The sequence below is a fragment of the Dermacentor andersoni genome, chromosome 1 (genome assembly GCF_023375885.2).
Source record: "Dermacentor andersoni chromosome 1, qqDerAnde1_hic_scaffold, whole genome shotgun sequence".
Lineage (NCBI taxonomy): Eukaryota > Metazoa > Arthropoda > Arachnida > Ixodida > Ixodidae > Dermacentor > Dermacentor andersoni.
The window spans coordinates 378928397-378943346 of NC_092814.1; positions in this window are offsets into that span (position 1 = coordinate 378928397).

The window sequence follows — 14950 nt, forward strand, 5'->3', positions numbered from 1 at the left end:
CAGGGAGGGAGAGGGAGTGTATATGCGTGTGCACGTCTTGAGTGTGTATGCGCGTGTACTTGAGTTTGTGTGTTCGCCCGCGCTTGTGTCTCCGTATTTGAATCTGCGTGCGAACGTGCGCGTTTATGCGTCTGCGGGCATACGCGCATTTGTGTATGCGTGCATTGCAGTGTACGTGCGTGCGTGCGCACAGTTTTCTGTGTGTGTGCATGCGTGGGCGCGTGGAAATATGCGTGGAGGTGAAGATGCCAGTTATCTTTACGTCTGTGTGCTTGAGAAAGAGAGTGTGGTGAAAATATGTTTGTGTGTATTGGTGCGTGTGAGAAGCTAGCATTTTCTTACTTGTACCTATTCTCGCATGCAAATGAAATATCGACGTTAAAACTATGGGCTTTTTATGTGTCAAGCTCACAATCTGATTGTGATGCTCATCGTAATGGGAGACTCCGGAATAATTTCGACTCTTTAACTTGCACCTAAATCTAAATACACGGGTGTTTTCGCATTCCGTCCCTATCGAAATGCTGCCGCCGTGGCAGGGATTTGATCCCGCGACCTCGTGCTTAGCAGCTCAACACCACAGACACTAAGCAAGCACGGCGCGGATATAGAGTTCACTTGAATCTTATTTATATCCACAGAGACAAGATCGAATGGCACTGCCTTTATACTATTATCACTTTCTGAAAGCGAAACCGACAAAAAAATATTAGAAGCCGTTCCACTCTGTGAAGATGGATGACCAGCTAAGGTGTAGCACATCAGACAGGATTAGATAACGGGTCATGTATTTATTTTCACCATTTGGTAATGGTAGTGACGATAGCCTTGTGGTTACTGTGATATATACGGGTTGGGCCCGGTTACAACCTTAGACCGAATCTTGGCCAAAGTAGAATCTATGCACGACCGTTGTTACTTAATTGAGTTACTTTGATTGGTCTAGCACTTCAAACCAAATTCTTCTTGGACAAGCTCAGTGAATCATTTCTTTTCTGGTTTTGAAATGCCCACATTGAAGTCTCCAATGGTGATCACAAGGGTAGTGTCAGCGCGGCTAACTAAGGCAAAGTGCGTGGTCATGAACTTCTTAATACCACAGTTGGGTGTGCCTGAATATATATAGACAGTGGATATCATAATTCCGTCTTTCGTTTGTACAGCACACACAAGCCCACAGTCGGTGCCCCTCTCCTCTTACGAGTTAAGGTTGTATGGTAGTATACATACATTTCCTCCTCTGCATATATGGGGATGCCTTCTGCGCGCGAGGTCATGTGCGATTCCAGCATATCCATCGACGGGAAACAATGCATTATTATTATTATTATTATTATTATTATTATTATTATTATTATTATTATTGGCGGATCACTCGAAGCCTGCTTCACCTCCGCCGCATGACAGTCCGATACTCCGCAACCTCCAGGATCCGCCGGCATTTTTGCTCCCTGACACGACAAATGCATTTCGGGCCAGACGTACACAGCTTCGATGTGAAAGCATCTGTGCAGTCAGTATTGCCGCCCTGTATTATGCCTCCACGGCACTATCACCATCGGCACGGTCCCGCGAAGAGCTGCTATAGCGGTTCGCGTTCGTTATCTCCCTTGCCTCTTGGCGGCGATGACGCGCTAAGTCTGCACCATCATTGCGTCGTGCATCCCTCCTTCGACCAAGCAAGTTTTCGGCGGCACACGTTCACTGTCGTATTGACAGTAAAACTTTAAACTTCTTGATTTCGAAAAAGACGAATGTGCATCGAAAGCGGACTGGCCGCAAGGAATGTACAGTACTCACGGAGCGATGCCATTGATCACATTATCACAAAAGACTCGGGTCGTTCAGGTCGCCCTTATAAACGTTCTTTTTTAGCATCAGTTATGCTTTCAAAGAGGTTACTTGAAAAACATTTGTGCAATACAGAAGTATGTTTAATAATCATTCGCTCAGCTAGATAATCTCGAGGACTAGCTCCAAGCTACTCATGTCCGTTAGCTGCCTAAGATAAATTATTGACAATTTTATTATCGTACCTTCGTTTATTACGCAAACAACTAATCAACTTACTCCGTATCTAGACTCTAGCAATTCAACACCCGAATGATAACAATAATGTCAGCAAGATTTATATTGCTTTATTAAGGTTTGGCGCCGTTAAAAAATAACTGTCTGGATATTCATGGTGCAGTAGGCTTGTTGAAAAGCAGGTGCGATTGCTTAGACAGGTTTTCTTGGCGCAATTCAAGTTCATCAACTTAGCACATGTGCCCAACAGTGCACTTCTGCTTTTATGACGGACTCTCCTACGCTATACAAGAAACAAGTTCTTTGCGGAATATATTTTAACTGTCTATTGGTAACATATAAAGAAAAGAAATACCTGATTTTTTTTAGAATTAATGTTGATATACGTATGCAGTCAAGGGAAACATGAGTTCCGACCTAGTGCCCGTGGTGGAAGCAGCCCCAAACCTCACGGTTACATTGGCACACGGTTCATTAAGGCGAAGGGCTCAAGTGGCTCGTAGCAATGGCTCATACCCCCCCAATAAGCGGTGTCTAGTCCAGTAATACAAAGTAGAAGAGTGATACAAGAAAAGTAGAGGAATGGTACAAAAAATACCAGCAGCAATGGCTCCTTCCCGAAAAAAGAACGACATAATCAGGAATGGCTCATACCCTCGTAATCAAGCAAAGATGCAATGGCTGAATATGAATGAAGAAACCAAAGGAAAAAAGAACAAAGGAAAGAAAGAAGGAACAAAAGAATGAAAGAGAGAACAAAGAAAGAAAGAAACGAAGAAAGAAAGACAGAGAGAAAGTAAAAAAAAATCATGAGCCATTCCACTCCGTGAAGGTGGTTGACCAGCGAGCGATTATGTTTATCACATGACTCGGAGGTGACACATAACTTTGAACAAAAGGTACAAACTCATTTATTGTCTTGAGGGTCGTCAATATTTCATTCGCAACTGCAATCACATTCTTTGAGAATGTCAAATCGGTGCACGTACGCCGCTGGGTGGTCGTTTGGGCCGGATCAGTGTGGCATCGCAAGGGATATGTCTGCAACACGGAACGCGTAAACAGCTCCATTTTCCATACCCACACATACACATTGAAATCACCGACAACGACAACAGAGGTAGTGTCATCGCAGCTAATTCACTCAAATTGAGTAGTCATGAAACTTACGGGACTATGAGTCATTGCATTTTTTGCCTGCTTACTGGGGTATGAGCCATTGATGATGACATTTTTCGACATGCTGTTTTGTATGTTGTATGCGTGATTAGAAAGAATTTAAGCACTGTTCGCTTGACTTTGCTGAGGGCTTATAGCCTCTGTCTTACGGGGCTATGAGGCATTGCATTTTTTGTTTGATCGGGAGTTTTCGTGTTGCTATACAATTTTCTCATTGACACTTTTCACCGAATTATAATATTGGAGAAGTTGATTGATTGATTAATTAGGGCTAGTTATCTAATTAAGCCGAATAAAAAAATTCATCTGAGTATCTCCAAGCGATGGCAAACAACACCACCTTGAGTCTGTTCAGCTACGTTGTATTTGCTTTTTTTTAATGTTTGGCTCAAATTACGTGGGGCAATAGGTATATACATTGTTTGACTATGCGTATGACTTGCTGTTGAATTGACACCATGTAATTATTCGTCCTTTCATTAAAGATCATAAATCCTGATTTCTCTGTGCTAAACTTAAGGTCTAGGTTTGTCGCTGCGTTGCCACAAATATTCGCAAGTGTCTGAATCACATGCGTTGTCCGCTAGTGGCAGAATGTCGTCATCATACATCAGTCCGGTGACCTTCTGTTGAGCGATTTGTCTATTACTCATGCAAGATAAATCAGACCCTAATTAACTGTTTTCCAGTAGCTCCCCCCCCCCCCCCCCGACAACAGTGCCACTTTGAAGTGATTGCGCATCGCGACAAGCTTGGAGAGGCCGGTTTTCACGCCTCCAATTTCTAGCCACCCTAAAGCTGTGACTTGGGCGTTGCGCCGCTAAGCCAGAGGGTGTGGGTTTGAATGCCAGCCGAGGCGGGCGCATTTATTTCCACGGCGACGAAATGCAAGAAGTGTAGCGTACCGTGCATTGTGTGGAAATTGAAAGAACGCCCAGGTAGTCAAAATTAATCGGGAGTCTGCTACTACGACGTGCCTGATAATTATATCGTCGTTTTTGCTCGCAAAACCGAATGATTTATTATAATTCACCTTAAGAGGAAGCTTTAGCTCGGGCCCAACTCCGACGCGGCCTATTCAAATACCTGTAAAACGCAAAAACGTTTTTATGAGATAACCCCTGGACCGATTTTGATGAAATTTGTTGCATTTGAAAGAGAAAGTTAAATTCTAGTGACTGTTGCAAGCGGAATTTCGATTTAGGGCTTGAATTTTCTTAAAACGATTTTCAAATATTTGACCATTTGAAAAAAATAGAAGCACGAAGTTTACAAATTCATAGCTCTGCATCAAAAACTGATATCGCGGTTCTGTAAACGGCATCCATTCGATCATTCAAAGCGGACAAAATCAATGTGTCATTTTGCATCTTACGTGAATTTGTTACGTTGGTTACAACGGTTTTGCAAAAGTTGTATTTCCCTATGATTATATTTTTTTATTTTCATGTGTCACATATCAATTTTGTCCACTTTAGATGTACTATTAGATGCATTTCACAGAATTGCATTATCATTTTTAGTTGTTTAGTTACGAAGTTGTAAACTTGATAGTTTCGTTTTTGAAAATTTTCGATTTTTGCCAATTTTTAATAAAAAATTGACGACCTAACTAAAAAATTCGAAACCAACAGTCACTAGATTTTAAGTTTGTCTTTTAAATGCAACAAACATCGTCAAATTTGGTGCAGTGGTTGCCGAGAAAAACGAATTCTCCTTTTACATGTATTTAGATAGGGGCACTCGAGCTAAAGCTTCCTCTTAAACAATCAATCTATTCGAAGCAGAGCACTTATCCTAAAATTACGATATTTTCAGTCCCAACCCAGATCTAATCGGGTCCACACTGCCCCATCTGTTACGAATTACGGAAAAACATTATCCAATGCTTTCCCCCAGACAGTTGTTATTAAGGTAAATAGTATTATTTGCCTTTATTCCGCCATTTCGAGTCCGTCCGTCCGTCCGTCCGTCCGTCCGTCCGTCCGTCCGTCCGTCCGTCCGTCCGTCCGTCCGTCCGTCCGTCCGTCCGTCCGTCCGTCCGTCTGTCTGTCTGTCTGTCTGTCTGTCTGTCTGTCTGTCTGTCTGTCTGTCTGTCTGTCTGTCTGTCTGTCTGTCTGTCTGTCTGTCTGTCTGTCTGTCTGTCTGTCTGTCTGTCTGTCTGTCTGTCTGTCTGTCTGTCTGTCTGTCTGTCTGTCTGTCTGTCTGTCTGTCTGTCTGTCTGTCTGTCTGTCTGTCTGTCTGTCTGTCTGTCTGTCTGTCTGTCTGTCTGTCTGTCTGTCTGTCTGTCTGTCTGTCTGTCTGTCTGTCTGTCTGTCTGTCTGTCTGTCTGTCTGTCTGTCTGTCTGTCTGTCTGTCTGTCTGTCTGTCTGTCTGTCTGTCTGTCTGTCTGTCTGTCTGTCTGTCTGTCTGTCTGTCTGTCTGTCTGTCTGTCTGTCTGTCTGTCTGTCTGTCTGTCTGTCTGTCTGTCTGTCTGTCTGTCTGTCTGTCTGTCTGTCTGTCTGTCTGTCTGTCTGTCTGTCTGTCTGTCTGTCTGTCTGTCTGTCTGTCTGTCTGTCCGTCTGTCCGTCTGTCCGTCTGTCCGTCTGTCCGTCTGTCCGTCCGTCCGTCCGTCCGTCCGTCCGTCCGTCCGTCCGTCCGTCCGTCCGTCCGTCCGTCCGTCCGTCTGTCTGTCTGTCTGTCTGTCTGTCTGTCTGTCTGTCTGTCTGTCTGTCTGTCTGTCTGTCTGTCTGTCTGTAATATTACGCCGACCCAGTGGTGGAAGTAGTCTACCTGCTTGGGCCCTTAGGTATGTGCTCCTTTCATTCCTGATGACGCCAGAAAACCAAGCCTGATGCCGCGAACGCTCAGAAATCTACTAGAGCAAATAATGCTACCGCACACCTTTTGTGATGTACCGTGGCGCTGAGGCGTTTCTTGAACAATGTAGGAGAATACATTGTAAAGATAGAGGTGCATGCTTGGATGCATGTGTTCTAAGTTCATCAACTTGAATTGCGCCAAGAAAGCCTGTCCGAGCATTCGCACCTGCTTTATTAGATGCCTACTGCACTATCAATATACAGGTGGTCTTTTTTAACGGCACCGAATTTTAAGAAATAGATCAATGTAAATATTCCTGACATTATTATCATTCGAGTGTTCAGACGGTAACCTCCGGATACGGAGCAAGTTGAGCAGTTGTGTGCGTAATTCACGAATGTATGTCGATTATCTTTTAAATAATTGATCTTGGGTGGCTAAAGCGAATGAGTAGTTCGGAGCCTGTTTTCGACATTGTATAGTTGAGCGAATATATGATTATTAAACATGATCCTGTAAGAGTAAGAACAAATATATTGCAATTAAGCGCTCTCTGAAAGCCTAACTGACGCGGAAAAAGGTCGAGTGTAACGTCGACCGGACCGCTTCCAGCCTTTTGACATATTGTCATGAATGACACGGCTCCGTGAGCATGTTGCTTGCGGCCAGACGACTGTCGATTTTTATTCACATTGTTTTTTCCGAAGGCAAGCCGTTTAAAGTTGAAATGTCAATATAGCAACAAACGTGCGCTGCCGAAAGCTCACTTGGTCACCGAAACGATACACGATTGAATGATAGTGCAGATTTTGCGCGTCATTGCCTTCAAGACATTGCGCTGCCACCGACGGAAGCAAGATAACGAAGTTGAACTGCTTGGCACCCTCTTACGGGCCGTGGCAGCCAAGGGCGGCATTACTGACATCGCAGGCGCTTTCTTTTTGTCGATTTCGCTTTCAGAAAGAGATAGTGCTACAAATGCAGTGTCATTCGTACTTGTCTCGTGGATTTAAACACGGCCTTTAATAGTCTCCACATCGCGTTTGTTTCCAAGAGTAGGTGTAAGCAGAAAAATGTTCTCTCACACCCGCAAACACGCAAATACCCTCGCACGCACACACACGCACTCTCTCTCCCTCGCACGAGCACACATTCTTCCTCACACGCATTCACACGCCCTCTTCATCGCGCGCATCGTACGCACAGATCTACATGCGCACACAAACACGCACAGTTATGTCCGCAGGCGTGCATGCTGAAACACGAACAAGCACGGTCGCACACGTGCACATTCACACGCCGCCATGCATGCGCCGAAATCACGCAAGCGTACACACACATGCACTAACACGCAGATGCAGGCATGCACACACGCCGCGAACGCTCACACACACATATACGCACTCGCGTGCAAGCATATGCACATACGGAGGCACTAGCACGCGCACACACTCCCCTTGCACGCACCCACACGCACACTATCTCTCTTCCTCGCGCATACACACGCTCTCTCTCCCTCGCGCGCACACACATGCTGGAAACAGCGATAGGTGAGCGCGACAGCGATTATACGCCGGCTGTGCGAGATAGATAACACAGAACTTAGTTTAAAGGAAAAAAAACTTTAAAAGAACTTATATTCTGGTCATGCAGTACAGTTTAACAAAGGAAAACATCGCAGCGTAGTACGAAACGTCCGCTTTGTCTGGTCTCTAAACAGCGTCTCTCTCTCTCTCTTTCTCTCTCTCTCTCTCTCTCTCACACACACACACACACACACAATACGCACGCACAGATATCCATGCGCACACAAACACGCACACATTTGTTCGCAATCCTGCATGCTGAAACTCGAAAAGCACACGTTAGCACGCGTACACGTACACACACGCCCACGCATGCACCGCAAGGGCGCGCACAAGCGCGCACACACGCAGGCACGCACATACGCCGCGAACGCTCACACACGTCGCGAACGCTGACACACGCATACACGCACTCGCGCGCATGCACACGCAAATACGGAGGCACACGCCCGCACACTCATACACAGAGCGAACATGCGCATAGAACCATGCCCAGGCACGCTCAAGACATGCACATGCATAACCACTCTGTACCATCTCGGCTGCTTCTCAAAAGCCTGCACGTGCGAACAGGCTGCATAACACTCCTTCTACCAATGCCTTCTCAATGCCAACTGTAATAAATCGCCTTATGGTTTAAATTTGGCGCTCTTTCAAGCCAATTTGCCCTCTGGCGGGAGGGTGCAAAACGATTTTCTCCTGAAGTTGGACTTCACCGCCCCTGTCTGACTTTCTTTAACTGCTTTAACGTACCACCAATGTTCCGACTAAGTGCCAAAATGCATATGTTGCTAGAAGGGACTACCCTCTTGTTGTCGTCATTTGAAACTTTTTGACCCTCGCCCTATATTCTGAAATATAAATTAGAAAAAAAAATTTCCCATTGAGTTACACTTGTGCGTTGCTGTGAAGTTCCGAAGGAGAATGTCCAGAATTCCTGGACATGGGCCCGGTATTGCTCTATCTTCGGGATCGGCCCATGTATGGGGTGTGCTTAAAGCCTGTTTCACTTCAGCCGCGGTTCAGCCCTTCGAGATGGGCCCTCGTATGGGGTGTGCTTAACGCCTGCTTCACTTGCGCCGTGGGTCGGCTCGGTATTGCACAACTTCTGGATCGGCCCGCCAATGGGATGGGCTTAACGCCTGCTTCACTTCCACCTCGCGTCGGCCCGACATTGCACTATTTTCGGGATCGGCCCATATATGGGGAGTGCTTGATGCCTGCTTCACCTCCACCGCGGGTCCGCCCGGCATTGCACAACTTCGGGATCGGCCCACGTATGAAAAATTGTTGGTCTACGCGCAGACGCGATCCGCCAGATCCTAGCCATAGGCAGCTTCGATGTAACAAAAAAGGAAAAACTCAAGCAACGGTTTCGAGTAATCGCGTAGAGCAACCGCGGACCGCTTAGAAACAACGACTAAGTGCATACGCGTTTCCATTCAATTTCCCTTCTACCTTATGTCGAAATGATATTGCTGTAGAATGAGGCTTCACCTCAGCAGGCGACTGTTCTTCGATGTCTCGCTTTCAGCCAGGGCAAGGAAAAATGGTCCGTCTCTACTGTGAATTTGACGCCTCCGAGATAGCATTGCAACTTTTGAATGGCCGGCCCAGTACAAGCTCATTCTTTGGTAGGCCTGCTATATGCACTTTGTTTTCCTTATGCACAATAAAGATTGCATTGTATTGTATTTTTTCGACGCGCAACATGCCATCTCACAAGAGCTCAGTTTTCGACTCGTAACACGTTACCGTCGTCATCCCTCTGGGAGGGAACGGCACCTAGTCCTCGATCCCTCGCATCACACTGGCCCGTGAATTCTCGGTCAAAATTGGCAGCTCGCAATAAACGAGGGCTAAAGAATTTACCCTCACTAGGCTTCCTAAAACCTTGATCCACGTGTATGATCGAGGTAGTCCACGGTCGCCCTTGCAAGACAACACTTCTCGGCTTTTACTTTGAGCCGAGCTTGACGTAAAGGGCTAAGCACTGCTCTAAAATGCGTCAAATGGTTCGCCCATGAAGGAGCAAAGACTTCGATGTGATCTAAGTATAGGGCACGGCAAATGCTTGACAACTCTTTAGAAGCCTGTTCAAGAGGCGTGAGAAAAAAAGGGGCACTTTATGATGAAAGAGGTTGATAGCTGCTTTTTGGTGTGTCAAATGAAGCGTATCTGCTGGCTTGCTCCATGAGCGGTACTTTACCCTTTGACGGTCAATGACGTAAATATACGGAGCCGTTAATAAGTCCGAAAACGCTCGGTGCCGTATATTTACGGCACCACCTGTACGTTTAAAAAGCGCGCCAATTTCCTAACGTTTTCTTTTCTTTCATGTGCTGCCACTATGTGGGGATACAGGAAATTTTTTTCGCGCGTCTCCCTCTCTATATTTTCGTTGCATGGTTTGTTTCAGAGCCAGTTTGCTCCCGCGCGTCTATATACTACCGCTCGCGCATGGGCGCGAGGGCGGGCGGGCGGCCGTTTGGATTTTGTTTCGCGGGCGTTTTCGGCTCTTTGCGCTTGCGACACTGACGGCTATCTCCTTCCGAATCGCTCAAAGGGCGACCGCTTGTTTCTCGCTCGTTTAGTGCTCACAGGGGTACGCATATGAAGGATGCCGCCGTGCATGCGTTTCCGTTTCTTTTCTTTCTTTTTTTAAGACTCGCGAAAACTAATTGCCCTAGTTGGCGATAAGATGAACATTAGCGGAAGTTTCTCACACGTGTTGCTTTTTTTTGATGGGCACACAACCACACAGTTTTCTTGAGTGCGCGCACCTACGCAGTTCAATTACGCTATGTACGTATGTACGTATGAGTGCAAGAGCAGGAACGTTCGACACTTGCGAAATATTCTCGGCTGCGGATTTTCCAAGCCTTGAAGTATGTTCATAAAAATGCATCAAATTGTTCATTCTGATAAGTTTATTTCCTTTTTTTATTGTTGTTATTCAAGAATGAAGCGTGCATATATACCAACCCAAAATATTTGTTTCTCACTTTACGGTCACCCTAGAAAAATTACGGTAAATTTTTCTCGAAATATGTTCCTAAGATGAATTGGAATCCAATACAAAAATCGACCCTGGGCGGTCGCATATGGTGAAAAAAATCAACCCTCAAAGGGTTAACAGTGGCCACGAGTAGGTCTAGCGTAGTCACATAAGCTGCTCCGACTTACCTCTTCGACCTTCTCCTCATTATTTTGAACAGGAGGCATTTGACTCTTCGTGAGAACATCTAATTTCCTACGGGCCTTGGGTCTTTGCCCGGACCTTCCACCAAGAACATAGGTGAACAGTATTGTTTCTCGGAGGGCTTAATTGCTCCTAATGCGAGCATGCGCTTCACTTCCCTGTCAAGGATTTCTCTCTGCCTAGGAGACAACCGAGAACACTTTATTGCACTGACTCCTACGACGTCAGCTCAATATCGTGCCCAGTCAAATCACTTCCACCCGGTCTGTCGACGAAGCCTTCATCAAACTCTTCTTTAATTTCGCCGAGATCAGACAACTCGTATACCTTTAGTTCCTCTCTCTACTGAGTCCTCTTCTTCATCATCATCATCATCATTTGTTATTCCCTTAAGGGCCCCGTGTGGGGTATTACATAAGGGAGGGGGGCAAACAATAATACAAACATCGAAGGAATGGTCATGTAAAAAGCAACAAAAAGCAACAACTGAAAAGACACCGGAAAAAAACAGGTTTTTGCATAATTAGTTGCAAGTATGGGTGGTTAGTAACTCCCGAAATTTCGAAGGCTTTCGCTCTACAAAACGGATTCCGGAAGCGAGTTCCATTGTTCTATTGCAACGGGAAGGAAGGATTTGTTGAAAGCATTTGTAGAACCATGAAGGCGATGGATATATAAAGAATTGTATGGACGACGTGATGAGCGCACAGGTGGAAATAAAAGCGAGGAACGAAGGTCAGGAAAGTTATAGTTCAATTTATGGAATAGGCAGAGTTGCGAAATTATATGTCTTGATGCTAAAAGGGGTAGATCAATAGTCAACTTCAAGTCAATAACGCTGATAGTGTTATCATAATTCGATAAGATAAAACGGGAGGCACGATTTTGAGTATCTTCTAACGTGTCAAGTACTTCTAATGCGGATCCCAAATTGTAGACGCATATTCTAATTTGGTACGGGTGAAAATTTCATATGCTCGTTTACGAATCGACGAAGGAGAGAAGGATAAAGATCTTTTAATATAATTAGGGGATCTTGAGGCATCGGCTGTTATTTGTAGAACGTGGTTCGATCAATTTGTTTGTTAGTGATGATAACGCCAAGGTAGCGGTAACTGTGGACCTCAGGCAAATTCACAGAGCCTAAAGAGTATAGAAATTTGGATACAGAGCGTTTACGTGATACATGCATTAACTTACAGTTGGAGACATTTAGTTCCATCATCCAGAGTGAGCACCACTTGTCACTAGAATTTAGGTCATTTTGCAGAATCGATAGGTCAGTTTCAGTAGTGACACGACGGTAAACAACACAGTCATCGGCGAATAGACGTATTGTAGATGATATGTCTGTTGGGAGGTCGTTATTATATATTGAAAAAAGGAGTGGGCCGAGGACGGATCCGTGTGGTACACCCGATATTACTTTGGTAGTATCTGAACAGCGACTGCCGACACAGGTGAACTGGAGGCGATCTGTCAGGAAGCAGATGATCCATGATAGGATTAGCGGGTCGAGGTGAAGGCATGAAAGTTTGGACACTAGTCGATGATGAGGGACGCGATCGAAAGCCTTTGAAAAATCTAAGTAAATTACTTCAGTGTGGAATGAAGAATCTAAGTTTACGTGGAGATCTGTGGTGAATTCAAAAAGTTGTGTTTCGCATGATAAGCCCGGACGAAAGCCATGTTGTTTGCTAAAGAAAAGAATTTCTGTCCACGTGGGACGCTATATGGGAATATATGATATGTTCTAAAAGTTTACAGGCAATACATGTAAGTGAGATTGGGCGATAATTGGATGGGTCGGAGTGCTTACCAGATTTAAAGATGGTGGTTACTTTGCTTAGTTTGCAGTCTTTGGGCATAGTACCCTCGCTTATAGACTGGGTAAAATGATTTGTAATATCTGGTTAGAAATGATGTTAGTGGCTTTCAGTATCTTCACCGGTATCTTTTCAGGTCCGGAGGAGCTAGATACTTTAAGTTTATTGATTAGGCTCGCGATACCTTCCGCAGTTACATCAATGGGAGGCATTTCAGTGCCGCAAAATCTTGGTAAAACAGGAATCTTGGTGGAAGATTCACAAGTGAAGACGGAAGAGAAGTATGAATTCAAGGCGTGAGAACGCTTTTGAACTGGAACATGGGACCCATCAGGATTAATTATGGTAATGTTATGCGACTGATTTCTACTTGGTGCGAGTATTTTCCAATTTTCTGGGTTTACACGGATGATATTGACAAGATCCTGGTGATAAAAGTTTTTCTCAGAAAGCTTCAGAAGGCTGTTGTACTCGTGCAGGCAGGTGAAATATTTCTTCCATTTCGGGGCAGAACCACATTTTTTTTTGCAATTCTCAAAAGGCGCTTCTTTTGTGCTAGTTTTTTTTAGTTGGTTGGTGTATCAAGGCTTTCCCATGACACCACGAAAGCAAACAAGGGGTACGTACTTATTGATTAAGCTGAGTAGCTTTTGCTTATACAACAGCCAGTTTCCGTCAACAGACCTTCTGAAAGCAGTTTCTTTTAGGTATTCAAAAATATTTAGTTCACTGTTAATTTTGGAAAATTCAGCTTTATTGTAGTCCCGTATTAATTTTATTGAACGCTGTTTGATTGGAACAGAGATATTCAAATTGAAAAGGATATTACTCTGATCGCTCAGCCCATTGACACATGCTAACGACTGAATGTATTCGGGTTGAGAAGTCAGGACCAGGTCAAGGGTGTTTGAGCCACGTGTAGGAAAGTTTACTATTTGTGTAAGGTTGAAGTTTAAGGCTAAATCAAGGAAAGCTTTTTGACTGGCGGGATGATGCTGTTAGATTGTCCCAGTTGATATCCGGAAAGTTACAATCACCACAAATAATATAGTTAGCATGTGGGAATCGAGAGGTTGCATCTAAAATGACAGTGTAAAGTTCGTCGATAAAGGAACGGTCACAATCGGGTGGGTGATAACAAGATATGAGTATGCACGTGCAAGTCGGCATGGATATGTGCCCACAAAGAATTTCGTGAGTACAATTGTTCGGGAGCTGGTAACAAGGAATGCTGTTTTTCGTGAAGACAAGAACGCCACCACCCCTTCGTTCCTTGCTATCGCGTCTGAAAACAGTGTAAGGGGAATCTTCATGCAGAAGCTCAGTGCTATCTATGTCAGGGGTTAACCAAGACGTAACCAAGACCAAGGGGTTAACCAACTTAACGGAGGTGAAACTGGCTACGTCTGTATTATTGTCGTCGAGAAGGGCTTCAACGGTATGTTTGTTTGACATGTAACTGCGATCATTAGCCAGTATAACAGATAGCATGGGACTGCGTGATGCGTCAACAGGGTTTCGTAGCGGCTGGGAGGGAAAGGAGAGTGCTGGGCAAGTCTGCAGTGACGGCTAGGATTTAACTTCTAAAACTCAGTCGAATAGCACGTCATAAAAAAGTGCCTTTCATCCATCTGAAGCTTATCGAAGCGTATCTTGAAAGTGGAGGCGTTGTTTTGTTTCGCATAGGCGCAAAACGTTTTCCTTGCAAGCCGGATGCGCGATGAAAAATCTTCCCGGATAGAAATTGGCGAACCTTTAAGCTTTGGCGCGGCGGACAGATTGATACATTTTCTTTGAACTGCGCAAGTTTCACTATAATTGGTCGGTGTTTACCGGCCTGGAAACGGCCAAGCCTGTGTGCGCGTTCTGTCATTTTTGGTGATGGCAATTTGAGGTTTATCTGCACACAGTGAAATAACACGAGACTCCGATTGCTCCCAAGTTTCATCACGCGTATCCTCAACACCGAAAAAAAAGTAGGGCCCAAACAATGAAACGTTCCTTTCCTTCGAGCGCTTCCTAACCTTACGTGAGGCCTCCTTACAGCGAAGGATCGATGAAGGAAGCAAGCGTACTCTGAAAGCTCCCTTCACCCGTGCTCACATAAGGAGCGGCTGCCGCATGCCTGGGTTCGAGATTATCTCTTGAAATCTTTACGCGAACACCATTATTCTATTAAAAAATTTTGTATCGTCGCACAATCTTTAAATTGATGAGCTAATACAGAGAAGCGTGGACGCTTTCTTCTAGTTTTGTTTACTAAAGTTTAAAAAAGTAGCGCATTACAGTGCAAAGCTTGATGTGCTCCAGCAACGCTGGCACGCCGG